Raw genomic sequence first — 25,761 nt, 5'->3', positions numbered from 1 at the left:
GCAGAAATTGGCGAATTAAAAATTATTAAAATATATACGTTGCAAGTATAGTTCTTAACTCGCCAGAAATCCACTTATCAATTTAGAAATGTGTCACAGAAATTTAAAATTAAAATACTGGGAGTATGAATCTCAGGTCGTCTCCCAACGAGTTGAGAAAAGTGTGCTATTTTATTAATCAAATGTTTTCAAAAATGTTTGAGTTGAGTAAACAGGAAATAAAATTGGAGAATTTGAATAATGTAAATAAAAGCCTTGACTGGGAGTTGATTAGTTGGAAGCCCCATTATTGTTGGATTACTCTCTAGATTAATTGATAATTAAAGGTTATCCTGTTTAGTTATCTCTTACTAGGTAAGGGAAAGTCAAACAAGTTGGAATGCTACGTCCGTTCACAAGTTGCAAGCCACTTAATTAAAAGGGATTGGTGTTAGTGACTAGAGGGCAATCCAACAATAAACCCAATTACAATCTTTCTTTTAAGCTTTCAAACTCAAGGGTTCCTTTCAATCAACTCCCCATCAAGTTAGGTAACTACTCGCTCATTGTGAATGTAAAATTCATAACATATGAAAAGGAATTAAAGAAAGACATTGTAAATAAAAATCAAAATAATCAATTAAAAATAAAAGTAATCATTGTATTAAATAATCCTAAAAATATTCCAATGGTAAAATTAAATAAAGCAAAGGACATGGAAGGGTAAAGTGAAGTAAAGAAAACGAACTAGAATGACGAAGTATTCATGAGGTAATAACTCTTCTCAGTATCCCAATGCAAAAAGTGGTAAAAACATAAAATCTTAAGAACTATGAATGTGCAGAGAGAAAAACCTAGAGGAGGAGTAAAAACTATATCTAAAACTAAAACTGTGTAGAATGAATGTTGTCCCTGGTTTCTGCATGTTCTCTGGCTCTAGTCTGCTGTTCTGGGCCGAAAACTGAGTCAAAATAGGGTCCAAAATCGCCCCCAGCGACTTCTGCAGATTATGCAGATCGCGCACATCACGCGATCGCGTCATCCATGCGGACACGTCATTCGCGTTTTTCCCTGCCACGCGTTCGCGTCGTCCATGCTTCCGCGTCACTTGTGCTTTTCCAATCTGCGCGGTCGGGTGAGCCATGCGGCCGCGTCACTGCGATTTCTCCTCTTTCGTGCGAACGCGTGAGCCATGTGGCCGCGTCACTTCTCGCTGGTTATCTCCTCAATTTCTCGTGTTTCTTCCATTTTTGCTAGCTTCCTTTCCAATCTCCAACTCATTCATGCCCTATAAAGCCTGAAACACTTAACACACAGATTACGACATCGAATGGAATAAAAGAGAATTAAAATGCATAATTAAAAGTCTCTAGGAAGCAGTTTTTAATCATTTAATAATTTCAGGAAGGAAATATAAATGCATGCTAAATTAATGAATAAGTGGGTAAGGATCATGATAAAACCACACAATTAAACACAATATAAACCATAAAATAGTGGTTTATCAATCTTCAAGGCAATGAGCTACCCTAAGGAAGCCATTAGTGAATGCATGATGGTGGATACCATTGAAAACTTGGTTCAAGGAGTCCTAGAGGATGAACGATATGAAGAAACCCAAGAGCAAGATCAACAAGTCTCATATGGTGAGCTACCACTAGAGGCTATGGATAAATCAATCATGATAGATAAGCCAAGCAAGAGGGAATTAGAGGCACCAAAGTTGGAATTGAAGATTCTACCCCCAAGTTTGAAATATGCTTACTTGGGTGATAACAACACACACCCAGTAATCATTAACTCAAACCTGAATGAGGAATAAAAAGAGGAGTTAATTCAAGTGCTGAAACAACATAAGGATGCTATAGGTTGGACACTTACGGATCTAAAGGGAATCAGTCCTTCAATGTGTATGCACAAGATCCTACTTGAGGAAGGTGCAAAACCCTCAAGACAACAACAGAGAAGGCTGAACCCAACAATGAATGAGGCAGTCCAAAAGGAGGTGTTGAAACTATGGCAAGCAGGGGTGATTTACCCTATTTTAGACAGCCCTTGGGTAAGCCCGATGCAAGTAGTCCCCAAGAAAGGGGGAATCACTATTGTGCCAAATGAGAAGAATAAATTGATACCAACAAGAATGGTGACTAGCTGGCGCATGTGCAAAGATTATAGAAAACTTAATGAAGCCACCCGGAAAGACCACTTTCCCTTACCTTTCATGGACCAGATGCTTGAAAGACTCGCAGGACATGAATATTACTGCTTCCTGGACGGCTACTCTGGCTACAACCAAATAGTTGTAGAACCAAAGGATCAGGAGAAAACCTCTCTTACTTGTCCCTATGGAGTCTTTGCTTTTAGGAGAATGCTCTTTGGATTGTGCAATGCACCTGCAACATTCCAAAGGTGCATGTTCTCCATCTTTTCAGACATGATTGAGAAGTTCATAGAGGTGTTTATGGATGACTTCTCTGTGTTTGAAGATTCATATTCTGATTGCCTATATTATCTTGCCATGGTGCTAAAGAGATGCCAAGAAACCAACCTGGTTTTAAACTGGGAAAAGTGCCATTTCATGGTAACTGGAGGGGTGGTTCTTGGTCACAAGATCTCTAAAAAGGGCATAGAAGTAGACAAGGCAAAGGTGGAAGTAATTGAGAAGTTGCCTCCACCCTGCAATGTCAAGGCAATTAGAAGCTTTTTGGGACATGCTAGGTTCTATAGGAGGTTTATAAAAGATTTTTCAAAGATTGCAAAACCCCTTAACAACTTACTTGTCTCAAATACTCCCTTTGTTTTTTTATAGAGAGTGTATGTTTTAGCCTTTGATGAACTTAAAAACAGACTTTTCTCTGCACTTATTATAGCACCACTTAGCTGGGATCTATCCTTCGATGTTGGTGCTGTTATCGGACAAAGAAAAGACAAGCTAGTATATGTTATTTACTATGCTAGCAAAGTCCTCAATGAGAATCGAAGGAACTACACCACTACAGAGAAAGAACTTTTAGCCATAGTCTTTTCTTTTGATAAGTTTAGATCATATCCTATTGGCTCAAAGGTTACTGTTTTCACTGATCATGCAGCCTCAACTATCTGTTGACCAAGCAAGAATCCAAGCCTAGGTTGATAAGGTGGATCTTGCTACATCAAGAATTCAATATAGAGATAAAAGATAGAAGTGGGACAGAGAACAAAGTGGCTGACCACCTCTCAAGAATTCCACACAAAGAAGATGAAGCACAACAATTTGAAGTGAATGAGAGCTTCCCTAATGAGCAGCTGATGATGATTCAAGAAAGCCCTTGGTTTGCTGATATAGCCAACTTCAAGGCTATTGGGGAGTTGCCCACCAACATCAACAAACACATGAGGAGGAAGCTACTCAATGATGCTAAACACTACATCTGGAATGAGCCATACTTGTTCAAAAAAGGTGTTAATGGAATCTTGAGGAGATGTATTTCACAAGAAGAAGGGCAAGAAGTGTTGTGGCAATGCCATGGATCTACATACGGAGGCCATTTTAGTGGAGAAAGAACAGCAGCAAAGGTGCTCCAATGTGGATTCTTTTAGCCAACAGTATTTAAAGATGCTAAGGAATTGGTGTCAAGGTGCAATGAATGCTAAAGAGCTGGTAATCTACCAAAGAAAAATGAGATGCCACAGCAGTTTCTCCTAGAACTTGAATTGTTTGATGTATGAGGAATTGACTTCATGGGTCCCTTCCCTACCTCATACTCAAACAAGTACAATCTAGTGGCAGTGGACTATGTATCTAAGTGGGTGGAGGCCATTGCAGCACCAACAAATGATAACAAGGTAGTCATGAACTTCCTTCGGAGGAACATCTTCAGCCGATTTGGAGTCCCTAGAGCTCTTATTAGTGATGGAGGGAGCCACTTCTGCAACAGACCATTGGAAGCCTCCTCTTGAGATATGAAGTGAAACATAAGGTTGCAACACCTTATCACCCTCAAACAAGTGGGCAGACAGAGGTATCCAACAGAGAGCTTTCACTGTAAGTGGCCATAGACTCAAAACATTACTTGGGAGACTCTTTGGAGGAGGAGAGAGTGAGCTATAACCTCAACTAAAGATGGAGGAATGTCAAGCTAATGACATTAAAGAAGCGCTAGTTGGGAGGCACCCCAACACTCTATATCCTTTTGATTTCTTGCTTTCTAGAAGTAGCTTCAGAATTTCCAATTTAGATAGTTTAAGTTCCAGTTTAATACTTTTGTTTCTCTTGCTTTCTGAAAGTAGATTTTAAGTGATAGATTAGGCAGTTTAAATATCAGTTCCAATGTTTGATAGCTAGTAATTCTTCAATCTGTTTCTTTTTTTTCTTTCCTTTCTTTTTCCGAAAATGCAAATTGATGAACACACTTACTGATGATGAGTGATTAGGCTGGGAACTAGCTAAAAAGCTAAGTTTGGTGTGGCCACTAACCCACTTAACCTAGGCTTACAAACCTTTGAATGAATTAATTTTGAGAGTAAGCCCAGAGATTAAGTTTGGTGTGGCCACCACCATATGAAGTCCACATAGTAAGCCCAGCATGTTTTTAGTCTTAATGCATTGAATAAATTGGTTGTGCATATAAGGTAACCTTAATGTGTTCAGAAGGAGTTAAAGAATGAAAGAAGTGAACTTAATTCACCCTTGTGAACACATTAAATACCCATGATAAAATCAATTTATTAGATGCAAGGAAATTAAGTTTGGTATCCCAAGGGACACTCATCAATTGCATTTCAATTATATGTTATGAAAGGGAATATAAAGGGGTTCTTTTCACTTATGGTGTTTTGGTTTTCACTTTCAGGAGAGAGGATGGGGCCCATATGATTGATAGCTCATCAAGAAGGGAGTCAAAGTATACTTGTACTTTGGAACTTAACACATACAGAGAATCAAGAGAAAAGAAGGGTTGGCGCCTCTTCCCATGCTAGGTGCCACTTTCCAAGTGGAAAAAGATGAATTGCTTTTAAATCCCAACACAACCCTCCCTTCGAGCCAACACCTCTCACCACTATAAAAGCCAAACACTTCACACCACTCTTCACACTTCAACCCACTGATGAGGGAAAAACGATTCCACACAAAACTCACCGGCAAGTGTACCGGGTCACATCAAGTAGTAATTACACACAAGAGTGAGGTCGATCCCACAGGGATTGATGGATTGAGCAATTTTAATTAGGTGATGAATTTAGTTAAGTAAATAGTTGATGGTTTGAGTGAATTATGATCAACAAAAGCTAAATTGCATGAAAATAAAAGGGATAGGGGAAATTGACAAAATCTAAAGTGCAGAAAATGTAAATTGAGCTGAAACTTAAAGTTCAAGTAATGTAAATGACTAAAACTTAGATTGCAAGAAATATAAATGGCTGAAGCTTAAAGTGCAAGAAAACTAAATGACTGAATCTAAATTGCTGAGAAACTTAAATTGCTTGAAGATTAAAGGGATTTAGGGGCTGGGATTTAGAATTGAACAACAAAATGCAAGCTAAAGTAAATCAGAAAGCTGAAAGATGAATAGAATTGCAGAAAAGCTGAAACTGAAATGAAAATTTGGAGAAGAAACAAACAGCAAGAAAACTTAGTTCAATTGTGAAAATCTAAAAGAGAAATTGAAGATCGAAGAAAAGCAATGAGATTTGAAAACAAATCTAAATCTCAATTGCTCTCTTCATCAAGCAGAAAAGTAATTGCAGAAGAAAAAAAAAGAAAACAGAAACTAAACTCAGATCTAATTCTTAGAACAATTGAGAAGAAAGGTGAAAGATGATTCTTAGATTTAGAATCAATGGAGCTCTTCAATCTCAATTCAAATTCCAAGAACAGATAGCAGAAGTTGCAGAAGAAAAGAAAATGAAAACAGAAAGAAAATTAGATCCAATTCCAAAATCCCAAATTCAAAGACAAATGAAAATTAAAAGTGAAAACTAAAAAATGAACTAAAAGTCCTTCTACAAATCAAATTAACTCCTATTTATACCCTTTCTATTTTTGGTTTTCAGAATTTGGAGTAGGCTTTTCAAATTGGTGAAGAAGTGGATCCAAGATGGCATTTGATTGAAAATGGTCCATGGGTGTACTTGTTTGAAAATGGGTTGGGGGGCTACCTCCAGTGGAGCGCTCAGTGAGGAAAGGTAACGTAGCGCTCCATTGCTTAGTGTACCTCCCTTCGAGCTAAGCATGTTTCACTTTGTGCCAATACATAGCGCTCAGTTGGAAATTTCCAACGTAGCGCCCCTTACTTCCATGGTTCCCTCTTCGAACCTTGCTAGCTTCCTTTTGCTAGCAATTTTCTTGTAGCGTTCAGTCAAGAGTTTCCAATTTAGCGCCCTTTCTATGCGTGCCTTGGTGAGCTTTGATCCCTCTTCGAACCCTGGCTGCCCCTCTTTGCTTCAATGCACTTTGCTTTTCTTTTGTGCCATGCACAAAAACGTTGTAAAAGTGAACGTAGTGCTCACTGATTCGAGCGCTGGCCTTGTTTTTTTGAGTTTCCTTGTAGTGCTCAGTTGGGACATTTAACGTAGCGCCCTTGCTTGGTCTCTCCACTATGCGCGAAAATGTTCAATCAATTGAACGTAGCGCTCACTCCATTTGAGTGCTAGCCTTGGTGTGTTCCCAACTAGCGCTCACTTTATGAACGCTCCGCTTAAATAGAGAGCGCTACATCTCTTTGTTGCTTGAGTGCTATGCTTTTATGTCATGGGCCACACTTCGGTTGAGCACGCTTTCATGGTTCTTTCTTTTTTCATTTCTTCACCTACAAGTAACCAAAAAAATATATCAAAGTATCACCAAATTCACAAAGTTTCTAAATCATTCATAAAATCAACTAATTCTAGTTTAAATCCTATGATTTTGTGTCAAATAAATGATGGTTGATTGATTCTAAGTAACCATGAAAATCCACTCCAAATCACTTACTTATTGTGCAAGAAAGTGCATAAAACGTAACGAAACAAGTGAAAAATGCTTGAAAAGCTAGCATAAGATGACTTGTCATCACAACACCAAACTTAAATCTTGCTTGTCCCCAAGCAAGCACTAAACATAAGAAGAAATAAAATGAAACAGAGAAGCATACATGTCCTTATTTAGCAAATAATTTAACTTGGTTCATGGGGTTTTATGCAGATAAATGTAGCTCACTTATTCTTAGCTATCTGATATGAAATGTCTCTTTGATGGTTCACTAGAGTTGCTGCTATAATGCCTTGCTTTTTGATTGATCCCTATTAGCTTTCTCTTTCTTTCTTTTGCTTAGAAAGCTTATTTCTTAATGAAAGCTTGGTGGCAAGTGTTGCAGCAGCCTTTTGGCTCAATTTTTGCTCAATACTTCTTCACCACAGACACTTGGCTCATAATTTCTTCCTAGAAACATTGATGCCCAGCATCTCTTTGGATCACTAAATGCTTTGTAACTAGGTTGCTCTTGATAATGGACTTTCGGTTGGCAATTCCAGATTAGTTAATCCAAGTGGCCAAGTTTTAAAATACTCCTCAGAACCTAATTGTCCAAGCATATCCTAGTACAAAAGCACCATTGGCATATGTCCTAAGGTCCAAGCTATTGGTGTCTAGCCTTATTGTTTATTTCTTTGCCAATTCTTGGCTTTTCTTTCCTTTTTCTTTCTTACTTTGATCCATTCTCAAGGGATGTTCATTAATAAAAGGTTGTATAGGAACAACCTAATTCACACTTCAAGGAACATTTTATTATGTAGCTTTTATTATTGAGCTAATCCTTAAATCAAACAAGTACCACCACTGAATTTCATTCTAATTCCTACAACATTGGACAATCACTTTCTGTTTCAAACATTTTTCTTTTATTTATGTAGAAGGGAACAAAATAGAATTTAAGCAAATGATTGATAACAAGCACAATGCAGGCTAGCATTCTTAGCAAACATCTCTACTTACACCTAATTGAACACTTCAGCAAGACATGTAGGAATCTCTAAGTTAAAACATAGCAAAAAGGATTAAGTGTCAGTACAACCTGGGAATGTCTCTCAGCTTTTCTTCTATCATCATTATTTCTCTCTGTTGCACCTCCTTGGGATGATGATGCAGATTCCTTCTCAAGGTTGAATGTTTTCCTACACAATCCTTAGAAGTTGCTTGTTTCCCAAGCCCTTAGGCAAAAGGTTAATATGCAGAATTTATTTGTAGGCTTTTGAACTTACTTTGGTGTGTGAACACCAAACTTAGTTCCTTACCAATGTTTCTTATGCAACAATTCAACCATTTATCTGAAACCTTGTGCCTTTGTTGAAGGTCACAAAACTAAAAACTAGAAAACAGACAATGCCTAAGTAGTTTTTCTGATTGCTTGGAGCTAGCAACTATTTATGCAAAAGGTGAAAATGTTTTTCAAATGAGATTTTTGGTGGGACACCAAACTTAGCATCCTTTATTTTCCCTTAAATTGTTTTGGTGTGCAACACCAAACTTAGCTCCTTGCAATACAGATAAAGCCACTCAACCTTTTTATTGAAATAGTTAGGAAAAGAAAACTACCTCTGGTTGGGTTGCCTCCTAACAAGCGCTATTTTAATGTCACTAGCGTGACATTTCTCATTCTTGCTCAACTCAATTCTTGAACCTCCTTCTCTTTATTCTAAGGGCCTCTCAAATAATGCTTTGCTCTGTGGCCATTTTCTGTGATTGTGTCCTTTGTAGCCTCATCCAGAAGTTCAAGGCTTCCATAAGGGAGAACCTTTGTGATCAAATAGGGGCCAGTCCATCTAGACTTGAGTTTTCCTGGCAAAATCTTGAGCTTGGAGTTATATAGGAGTACTTGCTGTCCTGGTTTGAACTCTCTTTTTAAGATCTTCTTATCATGCCACTTTTTAGCTCTTTCCTTGTATATCTTTGCATTTTCATAAGCTTCCAATCTGAATTCCTCTAGCTCATTGAGTTGCAACAACCTTTTTTCTCCTGCTGCTTGAGGATCAAAATTCAGGAGCTTAGTGGCCCAGTAAGCTTTGTGTTCTAGCTCCACAGGAAGGTGGCATGATTTTCCATAGATTAGATGAAATGGGGATCTTCCTATAGGAGTTTTGAACGCTATTCTATATGCTCAGAGAGCATCTTCTAATTTTTTGGCCCAATCTTTTCTTGTGCTTCCTACTGTTTTCTCTAAGATCTTCTTCAACTCCCTATTTACTAACTCAGCCTGGCCATTAGTCTGAGGGTGGTATGGTGTGGCTACTTTATGAATCACTCCATATTTGTGAAAGAGTTTTTCCATCTGCTTGTTGCAAAAATGACTACTACCACCATCACTGACAAGACCCTTGGACACTCCATATCTAGTGAAAAAATGCTTCTTAAGGAATTGAAGGACAATCTGTGCTTCACATGTGGTTGTGGCTATGGCTTCCACCCACTTTGAGACATACTCCACTGCTACCAGAATATATTTGAAAGAGTAAGAAGGAGGAAAAAGGCCCATGAAATCAATGCCCCAAAGATCAAATAGCTCCACTTCAAGAATGAAATTTTGAGGCATCTCATTCCTTCTTGATAGTCTTCCAGTTCTTTGGCACTCATTACACTGATGAATGAACTCTCTGGCATCCTTGAATATAGTTGGCCAATAAAATCCACTTTGTAGTACTTTGGCAGCTATTCTCTCTGATCCAAAGTGTCCACCATAGGCTGAACCATGACAATGCCACAATATGTCTCTCATCTCAGTTTCAGGGACACACCTCCTAATCATTCAATCTGGGCATCTTTTGAACAAAAATGGTTCATCCCACAAAAACTTCTTGGCTTCATTGAGTAGCTTTTTCACTTGTTACCTGGAGAGTTCCTGAGGGATTTTTCTTCCCGCTTTGTAGTTTGCTATGTCAGCAAACCATGGTGCTTGCTGGACTTGTAAAAGATGCTCATCAGGGAATTTTTCATTCACTTCCTGTGGTATATCTTGATTGGCCTCTTGTGGCACTCTTCACAAATGATCTGCTACTTGATTCTCACTCCCATTCCTATCTCTCACTTCAATGTCAAATTCTTGTAGCAGCAGCACCCACCTAATAAGCCTTGGCTTTAATCCTGTTTAGACATTAGATACTTGAGAGCAGCATGGTCAGTATACACTATGACCTTTGAACCAATCAAGTATTGTCTAAATTTATCAAATGCATATACAATTGCCAAAAGCTCTTTCTCAATGGTCGTATAATTTTTTTGTGCTTCATTTAACACCTTGCTAGCATAATATATGACATGGTGTAGCTTGTCTTTCTTTTGTCCCAAACACAGCACCAATTGCAAAGTCACTTGCATCACACATAAGTTCAAAAGGTAATTTCCAATCAGGGGGTGTGATAATTGGTGCTGTAATGAGTTTTCTCTTTAAAGTTTCAAAGGCATGTTTACAATTGTCATAAAAAATGAAAGGATTTTCAACCACTAGCAAATTGCTCAATGGTTTGGCTATTTTTGAAAATTCTTTGATGAATCTTATATAAAATCCAGCATGCCCAAGAAAACTTCTCACTGCCTTTATATTGTCAGGTACAGGGAGTTTTTCAATAATTTCTATTTTAGCTCTATCAACCTCTATACCCTTGTTTGAAACTTTATGCCCAAGAACGATACCCTCTGGTACCATGAAATGACATTTTTCCCAATTTAAGACTAAATTTGTTTCTTGGCATCGTTTCAATACAAGAGTTAGATGTTGCAAACAATTTTCAAAAGAATTGCCAAAAACAGAGAAATCATCCATGAAGACTTCTAAGAATTTTTCAACCATATCTGAGAAGATGGAAAGCATACACCTTTGAAAGGTGGCTGGGGCATTGCATAGCCTAAATGGCATCCTTCTGTAGGCGAAAACTCCAAATGGACATGTGAAGGAGGTCTTTTCTTGGTCTTTGGGGTCCACCACTATCTAATTATACCCGTAATACCCATCTAGGAAGTAATAATAAACATGGCCAGCCAATCTCTCCAGCATTTGATCAATGAAAGGAAGAGGAAAGTGATCTTTCCTTGTAGCCTCATTCAGTCTCCTATAGTCTATGCACATCCTCCAACCAGTTACTGTCCTTGTAGGGATCAACTCATTCTTCTCATTGGAGATCACAGTCATCCCTCCTTTCTTTGGCACAACCTGGACTGGGCTCACCCAAGAGCTATTAGAGATTGGGTATACGATTCCAGCATTCCATAACTTCATTACTTCCTTTTGAACTACCTCCTTCATGGTTGGGTTGAGTCTTCTTTGAGGTTGTACAACAGGTCTTGAATCCTCTTCTAGCAAGATTTTGTGCATGCAGATGGCAGGGCTTATGCCTTTGATATCATCAATTGTCCACCCTAAAGCTGTCTTGTGAGCTTTCAATATTTCAACCAGCTTTTCCTCTTCTTTCATACTTAAGGAGGAATTGATGATTACTGGCAGAGTCTCTCCTCCTCCAAGAAATGCATACTTGAGATGAGTAGGTAGAGGCTTTAATTCTTGTTTTGGCACTTCCTCTGTCTTGTGTTGTTCCACCTCTTTCTCAATGGAAATTTCAGCTACTTGTTCTTCCATTGTCTCTTGATCTCCTTCCCCTTCTTCTTCCGGTTGCTCATGATAATTGGCTTCCAAAATTTCTTCCACTAAACCTTCTATCATATCCACTCTCATGTAGTTTTCTTGCTCAGGGGGATGTTGTATTGATTTGAAAACATTGATGACCATTTGCTCATTGTGCACCCTGAAGATCATTTCTCCTTTTTCTACATCAATAATAGCTCTTATTGTGGCTAGGAATGGTCTTCCCAGGATAATTGAGTTGTTTCCCTCATCTTCTGTGTCCAATATCACAAAGTCTACAGGGAAGATAAACTTTCCAACCTTCACTAATAGATTTTCCATAATTCCATTGGGTGTCTTGACTGATCTATCAGCCATTACAAGTGACATCCTGGTAGGTTTGATTTCTTCTATGGCAAGCTTTCTCATCATTGAGTGGGGCATCAAGTTGATGCTAGCACCTAGATCGTAGAGAGCTTTCTCTAATGTCATCTTGCCTATAGTGCATGAAACTACAAAACTCCCTGGATCTTTAAGCTTTGGTGGAATAACCCTTTGAATTACTGCACTACATTCTTCAGTGAGCATGACGGTTTTCTTCTCATGCCAGCTTCTCTTTTTGTTGATGAGCTCTTTCAAGAAATTTGCATATAGAGGCATCTGCTCTAATGCTTCAGTAAGGGGAATGTTAATTTTCAGCTTTTTAAAGACCTCAAGGAACTTGGGAAATTGTTGGTCCTTGAGCTCTTTTTGTAGCCTTTGAGGATACGGCAAAGGAGGTGTGTATGCCTTCACCACCTTCCTTTGTTCTTGTGATGATTCCTCCATTACTTGCTTCCCTTTCCTTGAAGCTTGTGGCTGCTCATCTTTCTCTTTAAGCTTCTCCTGATCTTGCTTATCTTCTTCCTTGCTGCTGGCCTCATCTTTCTCAGCTGGCCTTTTGTCATTGTCCATAGGCTTCTTGTTAGTTTTCTTGTCTTTCACCAAGGTTCTTCCACTCCTTAACTGGATGGCTTTGCATTCTTCTTTGGGGTTTGGAATGGTATCACTCGGGAGTGAGCTGGTTGGTCTTTCAATCACTGCTTGCTTGGATAGTTGACCAATTTGCCCTTCTAAATTTTTTATTAAGGCTTCATGGTTCTTGTTGGTTAGCTCTTGGTGCTTCATCATCCTTTCCATTATTATCTCCAAGTTGGAGATTCTTTGGGAGTCTTGAGGTGGTTGTGGTTGATTACGGGATGTTGAGGGTTGGTGAAAAGTATTTTAGTTAGTTGATAGATTATTAGGTGGATAGAAGTTGGAATTAGGGTAGTTGTTTTGTGATTTTCTGTATTGGTTTTGGTTAGTTTGCTGATGGTTTTGGTGGTTTATATTTCTTGAGTTATTTTGGTTTGAATTTCTTTGCCATGGCTGCTGGTTTTAATTCAGGTTGTCTCCCCATCTTAGATTTGGGTGGTTCCTCCAAGAAGAGTTGTAAGTGTCTCCATGAAAGTCATTTGATTTAGAACCTTAGTTGTGCATATATTGAACTTGTTCCTGCTACTGATCCTCTTGGTTTTCTTCATTTTGCCCCATGTGAGTGATGGTTGACTTGTATTCACTGCTGTAACTTGGAGGCCATCAATCCTCTTGGCTATCATCTCCATTTGCTGCTGGATTTATTGGTGCATCACCTTGTTTTGAGCTAGAATAGTGTCCACTCCTTCAAGCTCCAATACACCTTTCTTTTGAGCTGGTTGGTGTTGCCTCTGATGACCATAAAAGTATTGATTGTTTGTTATAGTGTCAATGAGATTTTGAGCCTCCTCAGCTGTCTTCATGAGTTGTACTGAGCCTCCAGCAGAGTAATCAAGTGCTTCTTGAGCTCTCAGTGTCCATCCTTCATAGAAGTTCTGGATTCTATCTCATTCACTGAACATTTCTGGTGGGCACTTCCTGATTAGAGCTTTGTATCTCTCCCATGCCTCATACAATGACTCTCTATCCATCTGAGTGAATGTTTGGACCTCTGTTTTGAGCCTGATGATTCTTTGGGGAGGATAGAACTTAGCTAAGAACATGTTCACTAGATCTTCCCAATTGTTGATGCTATCTCTTGGAAATAACTCCAACCATTGAGTAGCTTTGTCTCTCAGGGAAAATGGAAATAGCAATAAATTCTAAATGTCAGGATGCACACCATTGGTTTTCACTGTGTCACATATCCTCAAAAAGGTGGATAAGTGTTGGTTTGGATCTTCAAGTGGGCCTCCTCCATATGAACAATTATTTTGCACGAGAATGATAAGTTGAGGCTTCAATTCAAAATTGTTTGCATTGACATTGGGAGTAAGGATGCTACTCCGACAGTGCCTTGGATTAGGAAAAGTGTAGGAGGCTAGAACCCTCTTTTGAGGCTGGCCATTGTTGGTAGCCACTCCCTCTGGTGGATTTGGAGCATTTTCTTCCATTTCCTGGTTCTCTTCCTCTGATTACTCTCCACCAATAACTCTCTTTCCTCTGGCTTCTCTTCTTGTTTTTTGAAGAGTCCTCTCGTCACGATCACTAGAGGTGGAGACCTCTCTCCTTGCTTCTGTCATACAACCAAAACAACAAGAAACACATAGAGCACTTTGTAGCTTGAGTGTAGTGAGAGTTAGTAGAGATAAAGTCTCAAATAGTTAGTATGCTTATCAGAAATAAAGAAAAACAAAGAAAAAGTGCTTAATCTAGACCACCACCTTACATAATCATTGTCAATCTAGATCATTCCCCGGCAACGATGCCAAAAACTTGATGAGGGAAAAATGATTCCACACAAAACTCACCGGCAAGTGTACCAGGTCGCATCAAGTAGTAATTACTCACAAGAGTGAGGTCGATCCCACAGGGATTGATGGATTGAGCAATTTTAGTTAGGTGATAAATTTAGTTAAGCAAATAGTTGATGATTTGAGTGAATTGTGATAAACAGAAGCTATATTGCATGAAAATAAAAGGGAGAGGGGAAATTGACAGAATCTAAAGTGCAGAAAATGTAAATTGAGCTAAAACTTAAAGTGCAAGTAATGTAAATGACTGAAACTTAGATTGCAAGAAATGTAAATGGCTGAAGCTTAAAGTGCACCAAAACTAAATGACTGAATCTAAATTGCTGAGAAACTTAAATTGCTTGAAGATTAAAGGGATTTGGGGGCTGGGATTTAGAATTGAACAAGAAAATGCAAGCTAAAGTAAATCAGAAAGCTGTAAGATAAGAGAATTACAAAAAAGCTGAAATAGAAATGAAAATTTGCAGAAGAAACAAACGGCAAGAAAACTTAGTTCAATTGTGAAAATCTAAAAGAGAAATTGAAGATCGAAGAAGAGCAATGAGATTTGAAAACAGATCTAAATCTCAATTGCTCTCTTGATCAAGCAGAAAAGTAATTGCAGAAGAAAAAAATGAAAACAGAAACTAAACTCATATCCAATTCTTAGAACAATTGAGAAGAAAGTGGAAGATGATTCTCAGATTTAGAATCAATGGAGCTCTTCAATCTCAATTCAAATTCTAAGAACAGATAGCAGAAGTTGCAGAAGAAAAGAAAATGAAAACAGAAAAAAAAAACTAGAGCCAATTCCCAAATCCCAAATTCAAAGACAAATGAAAATTAAAAGTGAAAACTAAAAAATGAACTAAAAGTCCTTTTACAAATCAAATTAACTCCTATTTATATCCTTTCTATTTTTGGTTTTTAGAATTTGGAGTGGGCTTTTCAAATTAGTGAAGAAGTGGATCCAAGATGGCATTTGATTGAAAATGGTCCATGGGTGTACTTGTTTGAAAACGGGTTGGGGGGTAAGCTCCAGTGGAGCGCTCAGTGAGGAAAGGTAACGTAGTGCTCCCTTGCTTAGTGTGCCTCCCTTTGAGCCAAGCATGTTTCACTTTGTGTCAATACATAGCGCTCAGTTGGAAATTTCCAACGTAGCGCCCCTTGCTTCCATGGTTCCCTCTTCGAACCATGCTGGCTTCCTTTTGCTAACAATTTCCTTGTAGCGCTCAGTCAAGAGTTTCCAACGTAGCACCCTTTCTATGCATGCCTTGGTGAGCTTTGATCCCTCTTCGAACCCTGGCTGGCCCTCTTGGCTTCAATGCATTTTGCTTTACTTTTGTGCCATGCCCAAAAATGTTGTAAAAGTGAACGTAACACTCAGTGATTTGAGCGCTGGCTTGTTTTTTTTAGTTTCCTTGTAGCACTCAGTTGGGACATTCAACGTAGCGCCCTTGCTTGGTCTCTCCACTATGCGCGAAAATGTTCAATCAATTGAATGTAACGCTCACTCCATTTGAGCGCTGGCCTTGGTGTGTTCCCAACTAGCGCTCACTTTGTGAACGCTTCGCTCAAATAGAGAGTGCTACATCTCTTTGTTTCTTGAGTGCTACGTGGTGCACGAAATCACAATCACACTTTTGCAATTCTGCACAACTAACCAGCAAGTGCACTGGGTCGTCCAAGTAATACCTTACGTGAGTAAGGGTCGATCCCACGGAGATTGTCGACTTGAAGCAAGCTATGGTTATCTTGTAACTCTTAGTCAGGATATCAATAATTCTCAGATTTAATTGTAAAAAGTAAAAGAACATGAAATAAATACTTGTTTTGCAGTAATGGAGAACAGGTTGAGGTTTTGGAGATGCTATATCTTCTGAATCTCTACTTTCCTACTGTCTTCTTCATCATGCACGCAAGGCTCCTTCTATGGCAAGCTGTATGTAGGGTTTCACCGTTGTCAATGGCTACCTCCCATCCTCTCAGTGAAAATGTTCAACGCGCTCTGTCACAGCACGGCTAAACATCTGTCGGTTCTCAATCAGGTTGGAATAGAATCTAGTGATTCTTTTGCGTCTGTCACTAACGCCCAGCCTTCAGGAGTTTGAAGCTCGTCACAGTCATTCAATCCTAGAATCCTACTCAGAATACCACAAACAAGGTTTAGACCTTCCGGATTCTCTTGAATGCCGCCATCAATTCTAGCTTATACCACGAAGATTCTGATTAAGGAATCTAAGAGATATTCACTTAGTCTAAGGTAGAACGGAGGTGGTTGTTAGGCACACGTTCATAGGTAAGAATGATGATGAGTGTCACGGATCATCACATTCATCAAGTTGAGGAACAAGTGATATCTTAGAATGAAAGCAAGCGTGATTGAATGAAAAACAGTAGTAATTGCATTAATCCATCAAGACACAGCAGAGCTCCTCACCCCCAACCATGGGGTTTAGAGACTCATGCCATAGAAGATACAATAAGAATCGTGTAATGTGTCATGAGATTAAGATACAATGTCAAAAGGTCCTATTAATAGTGAACTAGTAACCTAGGGTATACAGAAATGAGTAAATGACGTAAAAATCCACTTCCGGGGTCCACTTGGTGTGTGCTTGGGCTAAGCATTGAAGCTTTCATGTGTAGAGACTTTTCCTGGAGTTAAACGCCAGCTTTTGTGCCAATTTGGGCGTTTAACTCCAATTTTTGTGCCAGTTCCGGCGTTAAACGCTGGGAATTCTGAAGCTGATTTGCAACGCCGGTTTGGGCCATCAAATCTCGGACAAAGTAAAGACTATTATACATTGCTGGAAAGCCCAGGATGTCTACTTTCTAACGCAATTGAGAGCGCGCCAATTGGGCTTCTGTAACTCCAGAAAATCCACTTCGAGTGCAGGGAGGTCAGAATCCAACAGCATCTGCAGTCCTTTTTCAGCCTCTAAATCAGATTTTTACTCAGGTCCCTCAATTTCAGCCAGAAATTACCTTAAATCATAGAAAAATACACAAACTCATAGTAAAGCCCAGAAAAGTGAATTTTAAATAAACACTAATAAAAACATACTAAAAACTAACCAAAACATACTAAAAACAGTACAAAAAGCGTATAAATTATCCGCTCATCACTACGCTTTTATGTCATGGGCCACACTTCGATTGAGCACGCTTTCATGGTTCTTTCTTTTTTTCATTTCTTCACCTACAAGTAACCAAACAAACATATCAAAGTATCACCAAATTCACAAAGTTTCTAAATCATTCATCAAATCAACTAATTCTAGCTTAAACCCTATGATTTTGTGTCAAATAAATGATGGTTGATTGAGTCTAAGTAACCCTGAAAATCCACTCCAAATCACTTACTTATTGTGCAAGAAAGTGCATAAAACCTAATGAAACAAGTGAAAAATGCTTGAAAAGCTAGCATAAGATGACTTGTCATCACCCACCCAAGTTCACACGCGAAAGAACCCTCTTCTCTCTTTTCTTTCTCTTTTCCTCTACTTGGTTAGGGACAATCAAGTCCTAAGTTTGGTGTGTGGAGCAAACCCTTTCTTTACTCTCTGTTCCTTACCCCTTCTTCCAATTTCTTCAACCCTTCACACTTCTTATCTTACCCAATGGCACCACCAAGAGCATCATCATCAAAGAAGAGAAAGACCAAGGAACCAACTTCAGGATCCTCCTCAAGCTACAACAAATACAAGTTCCTCTCCTCATTCAACCAAAACCAATTTTATGGTTGGGTGAGTGAGAGGCAAATCATTCTAGAAGTTGGCTTCCAACTTGGTAGGAATGAGCACCCCAAGATCAATTGGGAAATCGAAAGCAGAGGATGGGCACTCTTATGCAACCCACAAAGAAAGGTGGTAGAGAGCTTGGTGAGAGAATTCTATGCCAACGCAGTGCCCCAATTTGGGCAACCGTATGGATATCTGAGCTATATTAGGGGGAAGGCCATTGATTATAGCCCCTCCAACAAAGACAGAATACTGATGGTAAGAAAAACAAGCTCCACCCGGAGCTATGAAGAGAGGATAAAGCAACAGGACCCAAGATTTGATGAAATCCTTAATAAGATCTGCGTGCTAAATGTGCAGTGGATAAATGACAAAGATGGGAAACCCAACCAGCTGAAGAGAAGAGATTTGAGCCCCCAAGCTAGAGGGTAGCTGGACTTCATAAGGAGGTCTCTAATTCCCACATCCAACACTTCAGAGGTGACTAAAGAAAGAGCTGTGCTCATATACAGCATAATGAAGGGAGAAAATGTCAGTATTGGGGAGATGATTGCCAACAACATTAATAAAATACTAAAGAGTATCAAAGATAGCTCAAGGTTGGCATTCCCCAGCATCATCCAAAGGCTATGTGATGAAGCAAGGGTTGAGAAGATTATTGATGAAGTCATGGTAGAGCAAGACAAGCCTATAACCGCCAAGAAGATGGCCAAGGCGGTAGCTGTTAACCCTCTTCAAAGGGCCAGAGAACATAGAGCTCATGCTCATGAACCACAAGGGCAACCACAACAAGAAGAAGAAGCTGAAGATCAACCACTTCACCTAGCACTTCAACCACCATCATACCACCATTACCAATAATTTCCTGAAAGAGTCAATTCAGAGCAGTTGCAAGGAGATATACACCAAATGAAGGGAGACATACACCACCTGAGAGAGGATGTCAACCAACTCAAATAGCAACAACAACAATGGGACCAAGTGAATGAGAGCATACAACAACTCCAAGGAAGTATGGAGCAATTGAAGGAATAGCAAGAATAGTTCAACTAGGGTGAAATGCAAGGCAACCTCGGAATAATCCTGGAACAACAACAGAACCAACTAGTAAACCTTGCTGAGTTTAGGCATCTATATGAAGCCAAAACCATAGCAAGAGGACAATATGATGGCTATGCACAAACAAAGTTAAGCTATCTGTGTAATGCAGTAGCCAACCTGAACCCCAACTACCCAACATACATGCAAAAGGTGGAGGAGTTCAGTTCAAGGCAAGAAGAAATTGCATACCAGCATAAAGAAAATGTGAAATCCTACATGAGGAGGCTGGGATTTTGGAAGTCCAAGGACACAAAGGCACAAGAAGGATCCTCCAAAGAGAATGATGATGACTCCTCCTCCTCCAAAAAGAAGGACAAAGAAAAAGGGCCAATGAACTGAAGCTGTTCAAGGTTGTTAAGTCCCATGGTTGACATCCCTTTTAAATTTCTGAATTCTGTTTAGTTATCTTTATGTTTAAATTTTTGTTTGATAATAAGTTGCAATTTTAGGATAGTTTATGTTTAATGCTTAGTTTTTTTCCCTGAAGTTTCTTTTATAAGTCTTTTATGTTTTCAAGAAAGAAAATGCAATGTTGTTAAGTTTTACAACCATCAAATAAAAGTAGTTTGTGTCCATAAGAGTCTATGGTGAATTATTGCAAAAATAAGAGAAAAAGAGATTAAGACCAAGTAAGGGTGTTCAAAACCAAGAGATAAAGAAACTAAGTGCAGTACCATGAATGAATTAAAAAGAAAAGGAGTCATGATGAGTAACTAGACTTAGAGGAAGTGACAAGTAAGAGCTAAGGATGTTCCTTGAATATCTATAAAACTAAGAAGTAGTAAGCAACAAAGACCCAAGGCTCTGAGCATCAACTACTGGGGTGGAAAGAAACCTAAATAAGCTCAAAAGAGTTAGATATCCTAATAGATGCTTGTGGTGAAGATGTGTCAAGAAAAGAGACCTGGGCAAGTAAATTCTTAAGGGTGTTTTAACACCTAGTACCCTAAAGCCAACTGGTTTGGGAAAGCTTAACCTAAAGGGTCGTCTTGAGATAAAACACTTAGAGTCGTGGTCAATTGAAAAGAAAAGAAAAAGGAGCAACTATTGCTACTTCAAGGTGACAATCAATAAAAAGGGCACCTAAGACAAGCACTTGAAAAATCCTTAAGAGTCTAGGGGTTCATTGTGGCATTGAAACAACAATACTCATGCATGTGTTAATATTTAACCTTATTCTTGGTAATGAATGCACTTATTCATGGTTGAAGTATCAATTCATTTAAGAACAACTCACATTGATTTGCTTGGGACAAGCAAAGCTTATGTTTGGTGTTGTGATGACTTGCATCATTTACCCTTTTTACCTATGCAAAAAGACCATAAAAAAAAGCACATATTCATTATTTCAATGTAATTTCATGAGCTAAATGATAAGTATTATGGTGCATTGCTTTGAAATGGGTTTGTGTTGAATTTCAGGTGAAAAGTGCAACAGATAAGGAAGAAAACAACAAAACAGAGCTGGGCGTGTGAAACTGGCATGCCACTTGGGGCAAACGCCATGAAAGTACATAGGCGTGGCACACCAGGAGCTAGGCGTGGCACGCTGGTACAATTTCTCAGAGAGAAATGCTAGAAGCCACAAGAGGGGCGTGGCACGCCAAGATGGGCGTGGCATACCAATACCATCAACCATCACTTGGGCGTGCCACTTGAAGACCCAGGCGTGGCACGCTAATGGCTAGAAAAAGGCAAGTGAAGCTGGGCGTGCCACTTGATGTCGAAGGCGTGGCACGCCAGCTCCCAACCATCACTTGGGCATGCCACTTGAGATCGAAGGCGTGGCACTTCAAGCTCTCATCTTCACTAAGGCATGCCACTTGAGTATCAAGGCGTGGCATGCCAACTCTCATTGTTTATCTGGGCATGGCACTTGAATGCTGGGCATGGCACGCCAGCTACTGGGACGAAGAGGCACAATGGGCGTGGCACGCCAGTTATATTTTCTATAGAGGGAGATAAGAGGCCAACCATATAGGTGTGCCACTTGATGTCGAAGGCGTGGCACACCAGCTATCATTTCTTACTTGGGTGTGCCACTTGAGTCTCAGGCATGGCACGCCAACATCACCAATCAACAAGAAGAAGACCTGGGCGTGCCACTTGAGTTTTAGGCGTGGCACGCCAACGAAGGTACCAAGCACACAAAAGGACGTGGCACGCCAGACCCTGGGCGTGGCAAGCCAGACCCTGGGCGTGGCACGCTGGATCAACTTTCCAGAAACAAGGAGAAGGCCTGGGCATGCCACTTAGGCTCGAAGGTGTGGCAGGCCAGGCTAACCAAGGTTTTAAAATGGCCTAGGCGTGCCACTTGAGCTCGAAGGCGTGGCACGCCAGGGATGCCAATGTTAGGGGCGTGCCACTTGAAGAGTTGGGCGTGGCGCGCCAAGCCAAAATTGGAGCTGGGTGTGGCACGCCAATGAAGTGCCAGTCACACGCCAGCCACTGGAGGTCACGTTTATTGAGTTTTCTTTTTCCCTCTAATTGTAATTTTCTTTTCTTTTTGTATTTTTTTATTCTAGTAGTAGGATTAGTATAAATAACCCCTGGAAGTACTGAGAAGGGGGTTATTGGGTTGGATAGTAGTTTGTTAAAGTAGTTTTAGATTTACTTTCACATCATCTCTTCCATCTCTTGTACTTTTCTCTAAGCTTTGAGTAGCTAACTTCCCTCTCATTGAGAGAGGGAGCTCTGTTGTACTTGATGGATTAATGATGGTGAATTTCTTCTTCTCTTCATCTTCTCTTTGATTTGCTAGATGGAATTTTTTTTAATGCTAGTGTTCAATCATCTTGGGAAAGAGGTTGAATGCAAAATGGGTTTCATGGGAATCTTGGAAAAGGAAACATGGAACCATGCTTGAAATCCCTTCTCACACTTGAGTAGAATCTGGGTTTTGGTGATTGGATATGGTGACATATAATCCACCCATTATTCTGGATCTACAAGGATGTGTGGTATAAACAAGGACCAAGCATATCTCTCTTCATGAGCAATTAGAGCAAGGAATTGGCTAATTATCAAGATTTGAGAGATTGAGTCACCAAGGGATTGGGGCTCAATCAATCATGATTGCCAAGAGGTCAATGAGTTGCATGATTAAAGATGAGATGAGCTGGGTTTAATCCAAAGAGAACAATATCTCCCAATCTCAATGAATTCCCCTATTCTTATTTTCCACATTCTTTATAGCTATCTTTATAATTCTGTCAAATCTCCATTCCCATTTACAATTAAGTCATTTATGATTCTGCACTTTATGTTATTGCCATTTCCTTATATGCACTTTATTAGTTCTCTTTACTTTTGAGTTATTTACTTTCCTGTTCATTTACAATTCCACAATCCTACTCTATATTGCTCAGCTTAACTAATTCACCAATTGATTAAAATTGCTCAAATTTACCAATCTCTGTGGATACGATCCCACTCCACTGTGGGTTATTACTTGACGATAATTTTGGTGTGCTTGCCAAAAGAATAGGTTCATAATCAAAATTTTGAGGGGTGTGAATTCCGGTCATCAATCTTTCCCAAGCTTCATAGAGGGATTCACCTTCTTTTTATTTGAAGGTTTGAACTTCCACTCTAATTTTGCTCATCTTCTAAGGTAGAAAGAACTTGGCCAAGCCCAAGAGTATAGGCTTTCTTTAGGTTGAAAGTCCAACCATATCCTAGCTCTGTCTCTTACAGCAAGGGGAAAGAGCATAAGTCTGTAGACCTCAGGATCCACTCTATTAGTCTTAATAGTGTCACAGATTTGCAAGAATTCAGATAGAAACTGATGTGGATCTTCTAGTGGAAGTCCATGGAATTTGTAATTCTGTTGCATTAGAGAGACTATTTGAGGCTTAAGCTCAAAGTTGTTTGCTCTAATGGCAGGTATGGAGATACTTCTTCCATAGAAATCAGAGGTTGGTATGGTGTATTCACCAAGAACCTTTCTTGCATTTCCTTCATTATTAGACTTGGCTTCCATACTTTCAGCTTCTTGTTTGAAAATCTCTGTGAGATTTCCTCCAGAGTGTTATGCTTTAACTTGTTGTAAACGCCTCCTTAGAGTCCTCTCAGGTTCAGGATCAAGATTAAAAAGAGGTTCTTTATCCCGGTTTCTGCTCATAAACAAGAAAAGAAAACAAAGAAAGAAAGAAGAATGGGAGCTCTATGTTCAAGAATAGAGGACTCCTTGTGAGATGTGAAGAAGAAAGAAGAATGAAGATAGAGAGGAGAGAAGAAGAATTCGAATAAAAGGGTAGAAGAATTCGAAAATTAGAAGTAAAATGAAAAAATATTTTTGTTTTTATTTTATTTATTAATTAAATTCGAAAATTAAAGCTAATTAACTAAAAAGATTTGAAACTTAAATAATGAATTTCAAAAAAGAAGAGAGAAATAAAGAAGATATTTTTGAAAATTAGAAGGGAGAAGAATTAGTTAAGAAGTTTTGAAAAAAAAAGAAAGAGAAAACAAGTAACTAATTAAGAAATATTTGAAAACAAGATAAGATAGAAGATTAGAAAAGATTTGAATTTAAAATTAAAATTAGAAAAGATAAGATAGAAATTAAAAAGTTTTGAAAAAGATTTTATTTTGAAATTTGAAATTAGAAAAGATAAGATAAGAATTTGAAAAGATTTGAAAAAGATTTGAATGAGGTAAGGTTTGAAATTTGATTTTTGAAAAAGATTTGATTTTGAAACTTGAAATTTTAAATATTAAATTTTAAAATTTTGAAATTGAATTTTAAAATTTGAATTTGAAATAATATAAGATTTTTTAATATTAAGGAAATTAAAAAGATAAGATAGTGATGTGAAAAATATTTGATTTTAAAATTTAAAACTAAGATAAGATAAGATAATGATTTTGAAATTAAAATTTGAAAATTTTGATGCAATTTTCGAAAATTAAAGTAAAAAAATAGAAAAGATTTTTTTGATTTTTTTTTAATTAATGAAGAAAGAGAAAAATAACTAAATGACACCAAACTTAAAATTTTTAGATCTAAGGACACTAATTTTTGAAAATTAAAAAAAATGCCTAAAGACACCAAATTCAAAAATTTTAAAGATCAAAACAAAAAGAAAAACAAGAACAATTTGAAGATCAAGAAGAACACCAAGAACAAACTCAAAAATTTCAAAGTAAAGAACACACAATGGACACCAAACTTAAGATTTGACACTAGATTCAAACAAAAGACACTATTTTTGAAAATTTTTGGGAAAAGACTTAAGAAATTTCGAACTCTAATAAGAACAAAAAACTCAAACAAAAATGATAAAGATTAATAAAGAAAAGAAAATATTTTTGAAAAAAAATATTTTTTATTTTTTGGAAAAAAGAAGATAAAAGACTCAAACAAAATTAAAAACAATATCTAATCTAAGCAAAAAAATAATCTGTTAGTTTGTTCAAAGTCGAACAATCCCCGGCAACAGTGCCAAAAACTTGGTACACGGATTCCCACACTCCGTACAACTGAACCTGCAAGTGCACTAGGTCGTCCAAGTAATACCTGAGGTGAGTAAGGGTTGATCCCACGAGGATTGTTGGCTTGGATCAAATAGTGGTTATCTTGTAAATCTTAGTCAGGCGGAAAGAAAAGTTGTGCAGTTGTTTAAACGCATAAAAATAAAATAAAGATAACGTCACTTAGTAGTTGTGAATCTAATGATAAGAAGATAGTTAAGGCTTTAGAGATGCTTTGTTCTTCTGGATCAATCCCTTCTTACTGTCTACTCAGGTTTAGTGCGCATCCAGTCTGAATGAGGGTGAAGCTCTTGCAGTCCATCCCCTTGGTGATGATCCTACTCAAAATGCCATAGACAAGGTCGAATCTTCTGGATCAGAGAATGCTGTGCCTTGATTCTAACCTTTACCACAAAGACCGTAATCTCCCCATACCTCGGCTGAACTAATGTCTCGAGAAGTCCCCAACGAAGTCGTGAATTAGCTATCTAAGAGACGTATCTTCAAGCTAGTGGTTCATTGATATCCGATGAAAGATGCTCGCTGAACCTATGTAGAATAGAGATAACTTTTGATAGTTCAACTCATTCATAAGGTTGAAGATACATCTTAGGAGAGAATCAAACATAAATTGAAATAGAACAGTAGTGCCTTTATAAATCCATAAAACACAGCAAAGCTCCTAACCTTAACCTAGGAGATTTAGTGGCTCATACTGTTCATAATGGTGTTCGAAAATATGATATGCTTGAGAGAGCTCAAGTGTGTCTAACAAAGGGTGATCTTCTCCTTTAAATACTAAACTAATAACTAAGGATTATAGAATGATAGGCTTAGGCTTGTAGTGAAAAAGTCCACTTCCAAGGCCCACTTGGTGAGTGTTTGGGCTGAGCTAAGGATGTATCCACGTGCTAGGACTCCCTAGGGGCATTGAACACTGGCTAGGGGCCCCCTTTTGGGAGTTGGACGCCATGACTAGGTAGATGGCTGGTATTGAACGCCGGTTTTGGGCCTTCATCTCCAAAGACAAGTATAGACTATTATATATTGCTGGAAAGCCCTAGATGTTGGCTTTCCATAGCCATTGAGAATGCTCCATTTGGATAT

Source organism: Arachis duranensis, chromosome 3 (genome assembly GCF_000817695.3).
Source record: "Arachis duranensis cultivar V14167 chromosome 3, aradu.V14167.gnm2.J7QH, whole genome shotgun sequence".
Taxonomy (NCBI): Eukaryota; Viridiplantae; Streptophyta; class Magnoliopsida; order Fabales; family Fabaceae; genus Arachis; species Arachis duranensis.
The sequence above is the reverse complement of the archived record's forward strand: the minus strand, read 5'-3'. Positions refer to the sequence as shown.